Below are 6,000 nucleotides of genomic sequence, written 5' to 3' on the forward strand. Positions count from 1 at the left end.
GTGTGTGGCATCCCCTAGCTTAGCGAAAAGGGTTTCAGTTTCACAGGCTCACGCTAGTTTTCGAAATCCTCGTGCCTATATTTTATACACATAACACAAACCACGAGGTTGTAAAATGGGAACATGGTGACCGGGATCTCAATTTGTTAAATCTAATTAAATTGAACTTCATGAATAAATAGATCTAAGACTGGTAATTTACTTAGCTTTTTTAAGTAAGTAAATCATACGCTCTGGCAACTCTGCTATTTCTTGCTAATGTATGCAACATAGCGTAGAGTACTCTGTGCCTTGTACGGGAAAGGACTTATTTGATTGTTGATGATAGGTAAGACGAGCTATTGGTGTTAGGTAAGATGAACTTGGTTAGGTATTGGATGAACGGAAAGAGGAAGAGACCCTTCGGATATCTAATGATCTCCCTCAGCCATTAAATTCTAGCGAAGAACAAATAACATTGTGCGTCGCTATAAAATGTACCCTTGACCTCCTCCCTTAACCTTATTAGGACTATTTAACTGTGACCCACCATAGAAATTACTAGCTGTAGCTTCCCTAGTCGCTATGACTCAAAATTCGGTACTTACAAAGTAACTAACGCAAGTTCAGATTTAAGTAACCCTCTTTAAGCACAGTAAAAGTAGTGTTTAAAAATATTTCTGTACCTTCTCGGACGCAGCTAAGAGTTATATACGATACCTCATTTCCTGTCGGAATACATATGCAGATAACCAGAGTCTTCGGAAAGGTTTTCTGAGGGCCAGAAATATTCAAACACTCGTTGAAATAAACTATTTCAACCGTGGAATAAACCCACCTTATCTAGTGTTCTCACTCTGACCTAAGCGATGAAATTAAATTTTGCCATTAACTTGTGTAGTCCAAGGTTTGGTAAATATTCACTAGGGAGTAGAATACCAATTTTGAACAATCTAAAACCATGTATTACCCAATTAACTTACAAGATGGAGTTTTCCGACGATTAATTCATGATCAGTCCCACTGCACCACAATTGAAAGAAGTGGAATCTCCTCCTTCTGGTGCAATTTCAAAAGTTAAATTAAATAGGTCGGTGATTAACCTAGAGTCAGAAAATAAAATAAAATTAGAACGGGAGAAAATTAAATTAGAAAGAAGGAAAATGAGACATGAAAGGGAGGAGAAAGAGATTGACTATATACATAGATTAGAATTAACAAGCAGTGGAAAAGAGGCCAAAGTTCCATTCTAGTTGCATAAAGAAATCCATTCCGTTCCAAATTTCAGTGAGTCAGATCCCGAAACCTTTTTCAGGCAATTTGAACGATTAGCCCAATATAGGAAATGACCTGAAGAAGAATGGACATGGCTTATCCAAACTAAACTAACGGGTGCCTCTAGAGTATTCAAAACTATTGAGGAATATACCTCCTACCCTTTAGTAAAAGAAAGTATATTAAAAGCGTATCACATCACCCCCTGAAGCCTACGGACAAAAGTTTAGAAATTTAGTTAAGTCTCCCCTTGAAGCTTACTTTGAGTTTGCTTCTGGAAAGCTAAAGCTTTTTAAGCAATAGTGTCCTACAAGAGGGTAGAACCCTATAACAAACACATTGATCTTATGGTGTACGAAGAGTTTATGAGACGTATTCCATTCCCTATAATGTTGTATCTCAGCAATTACAAAGGATTACAAAGGCGGAGCATGCCGACAGGAGACCTTTTGGTCCATAACTAGGGCGGGTGCGAAAAAATTATGATAATGATGAATAAAAATATATACCGTATATAATCAAATAAATAATAATGAATAAAATAAATAAATTCATAGGTATAAGTTAAATACTAAACAAACAAATAATAACAAAGAAAAATAATATAAAATAAATGGCAGGCATTACAGCATCTTGCTTAGGTATTTATCTAAACAAATCTTAAAGCTTCGAACTGAATTAAATCTATTTCCTAACATCTTGAGATCATTATTTCTTGTCGGATTCTCATTCAGTGTAAAATTTTTGTCACTTTTGATGCTGTCAATTCCCTTTAGAATCTTAGGGAAAACAGATTCCTGTGTTTTAGTCGATTTTTGTATGATTTATTTTTTATATTTGAAATAATTTTTGTGGCTTGCCGTTTTACTTTTTTCAATATGTCAATGTCTTTAATGAAATTCGGTGACCATACGGAAACATCACATTCCAAATGTGGACGAACTAACGATTTATAGCTTTTTAATGAGAGATGGAGTTTTGAAGTCAAAAGATTGCACAGTCCTAGAATATTATTTGCTTTCTCAGAGGCTGAAATACACTGTTTAAACGGTCTGAGATCGTTACTAATAATTACGCCGAGATGCTTTTCACTATCTACTTTTGCTAACTAATTTCCAGATAACTTGTAATCGTACTTACTGTTATTTTTACCTATGTGTATAACCTTACATTTACTTGTGTTAAATTTCATTAGCCACTTTTCAGACAATTGCTGTAATTTATCTAAATCTTCTTGAATACCTAATTAGTTTAAATGATCCTTTGCCATTCTGCACAGTTTTGTATCATCAGCAAATTTGGAGACAATAGATTTTAGTCCGTGGTCTATATAGTTTATATGTACTATGAATTAAAAGAGGAAGAGGAGGCGAATCAAGTAGAGAAGAAAAGGTAAAAGGTGCAGATGGAGAGATGATAATGGAAGAGAAGGCAGTGAGAGGAAGGTGGGCGGAGTATTTTAGGGAGTTGCTAAATGTGAAGGAGGATAGGGAAGGAAAGGTAGTTGCAGTGGGAAACGCCAAGAAAATGAATGACGAGTAAGAAAAATGGAGGAGAAATAGGGAAAGATGAATTGAAAGCAGCTGTGGAGATAATGAGAGCAGGTAAGTCACCTGGGTTGCATGGATGCCATGCAGAATGTCTGAAGAAAGGAGGTACAGTTATGGTGGACTGGCTGGTGAGGTTATTTAATGTTTGCTTAAGAGAGGGTAGAATGCCAGAGGACTGAAGGAGTGTCTGTATCGTTCCGCTTTATAAGGGAAAGGGGGACAAGTGTGAGTGTAGTAGTTTCAGAGGGATCAGCTTTTTGAGTGTAGTTGGGAAGGCTTATGGGAGGGTATTGGTTGAGAGGATTAGGAGAGGAACAGAAGGAGTAACTGGTGAGGAACAGTGGTGGGTCAGGGGTTGGAGATGGTTAAAGAAAATGGAGAAAAGTGTTTGTTTAAGAGAGGGTAGAGTGCCGGAGGACTGGAGGAGTGCCGGAGAACTGCAGGAGTGCCTGTATCGTTCCGTTTTACATGGGAAAGGGGGACAAGTGTGAGTGTAGTAGTTTCAGAGGGATCAGCTTGTTGAATGTAGTTCGGAAGGCTTATGGGAGGATCTTAATTGAGAGGATTAGGAGAGGAACAGAGGGAGTAATTGGTGAAGAACAGTGTGATTTTAGGACAGGTAAAAGTTTACCTTTACCTGTGGGACTTCGTCAGGGATGTGTTATGTCGCCCTGGCTGTTCAATCTATACATAGATGGGAGGTGCGAGAGGTGAATGCAAGGGTGGTGGGTCAGGGGTTAGAGATGGTTAAAGAAAATGGAGAAAAGTGTTTCTTTAAGAGAGGGTAGAGTACCGGAAGACTGGAGGAGTGCCTGTATCGTTCCGCTTTACAAGGGAAAGAGGGACAAGTGTGAGTGTAGTAGTTTCAGAGGGATCAGCTTGTTGAGTGTAGTTGGGAAGGCTTATGGGAGGGTCTTGATTGAGAGGATTAGGAGAGGAACAGAGGGTGAAGAACAGTGTGGTTTTAGGACAGGTAGGGGTTGTGTAGATCAGATTTTTGTAGTAAGACAGACATGTGAGAAAGCTATAGGAAAAGGTAAGGATTTCTTTTTTTTGGGGGGGGTTATGGATTTGGAAAAGGCTTACGACATGGTAGACAGGAAGGCACTGTGGGAGGTACTGCAGATATATGGGATAGGAGGAAAGTTTTTCATGAAAGTGGCAGCTGCCGACAAGACTGGCGAGTTAAACACCATATGAGGACGGAGCCTTTATTTGTACGACGTTTCGCTTATTACAGCTTTTTCAAGTACAAGTTGAGATACATATGCTTGAGATTAAATAAGGGGAAAGGAGGGAACGGGGAGATAAAAGAAGAAGGGGGGGAAGGAAGAGGAGGAGGAGGAGGAGGAGGAGGGGGAGGAGAGGAGGAGGAGAAGGGGGGGATTGAACATTGGGAAAGGCTGTGAATGCTGACCCAAACGTCCGTGGGCGAAATGTTCACAAATGGTGGTTTAAATACTTAAAATTTTGCTGGCCATAGGTATTAGAGGAATTATGTGGGGCGAGATGTTAAACATGCCTCTGTTTTGTTCGCTGCTTCTAAACACTTCCTGCGGATTTTGTCTGGTTCTCGTATCAGCAGCTCTGGGTTCTTCCAGTCCATAAGATGGTTTTCCTTGTTTCTATGTGTCACACATGCATTGGTGGTGACATCATGCCTAACGTCGTAACGGTGTTCACGTATTCGTGTATTCAGGTCGCGTGACGTTTCTCCGATGTAAACTTGATCACATCCTGAACACGGAATACGATAAACACCGGCTTTGGTGCCCGGTGTTTGGTTGTTGTGTATTTTCGTCTTCGTGATGTCTTTTATCGTCCTGCTTGTCTGGCACACCACTTCCAAGTTGGTGGTTCTTAAAATATGTGTCAGGTTGGTGGCAACGTCGCTGGTTGGCAACACGAGACGTCTTATTGTGCTGTCCTGCTGCCTACGGCTTTCCCGAATCTTAGCGGCCTGCTGTCTGCAATTATCTAAAAGAACCACCAACTTGGAAGTGGTTATGACTATGGGAGCATCTTCCAAAGGTATAAGGTGTTTAACATCCACAGCTATTGTAGAATCTGTTTTGATCCAAGACCCAATTTCCATTTCGGACCAAGTATGCCAGTCTACCGATCAAGTGGCCACTGATTGTTTGGCTCAACAGCTAATTGATGAATGCTGCCAAGATAAAGTAGAAAACAAAAGACCATTACTGGTATCTGGTGACGGCAACTGTTTATTCAATGCTGTGTCTGTGCACTTAGTTGTTACCCAATATCTGGCTGATGAGTTGCGCGTTCGAACTTGTATCGAGCTGACGACACAGGAAAGTCCTTATACTCACTTGCCACATATTCGTGATATTGCAATTTGCTCTCAACCTTACACACGTGCTTATAGAGATTGCGGTTCTTCGTCAGGATTTTCTTCTGTGTGGACAATTACAACCTTGATTAATGTAATTCAAACCCCAATCGATGTTGTCTACCCGCTGAAGAATGGTCTACTTGACTCAGCATTCAAAAAACTCACTTGGTTTTATGACATAACTCGCTCTACCAATCTGGATGATAATCCCAAATGCGCCGATGCGAGCCGAAACACGCCGAAACAGCCGATATGTATTATGTAGTCCAGGCAAGGAGATCTTGAAGAAGACTTAACCCATTTACGCCGCTCGCTTGCTGCTATTTCCTTGGATGATTCCAATTTACATCACTCAATAGAGATAGACAGTTACACAATCAGTGTAACCTCTAAAAAATATTTTCTGGTCAAAGCATTTCAACAAAATTCCACCACAGTAAATTAGATATAATATTTCTTTATCCTATTGGCTTATGTGCCAATCAATAAGGATTAAGAGGTTTCTTAGAGGTTTCTATTCCGCCACCGATAGTAGGCGAGGAACAAAAAAAGCACTTGAATAACTTTAAACCTCTAAAAATATTTTTTGGTCAAAATATTTAAACAAAATTTCTCCACAGTAAATTAGATATATTATTTGTTTATTCTGTGGGTTTCTGTGCCAATCGATAAGGTTTAAGAGGTTTCTTAGAGGTTTCTACCGTCCGCCACCAATAGCAGGTGAGGAACTCAAATCGCACCTGCATAACTTTAAACTTCTCAGAAATATTTTCTGGTAATAATATATAAAAAAAATTCCACCCCAGTAAATTAGATGTATTATTTGTTTATTCTGCAGGT

The sequence above is a fragment of the Oratosquilla oratoria genome, chromosome 10 (assembly GCF_046742065.1).
Source record: "Oratosquilla oratoria isolate Oo_2021 chromosome 10, ASM4674206v1, whole genome shotgun sequence".
Taxonomy (NCBI): Eukaryota; Metazoa; Arthropoda; class Malacostraca; order Stomatopoda; family Squillidae; genus Oratosquilla; species Oratosquilla oratoria.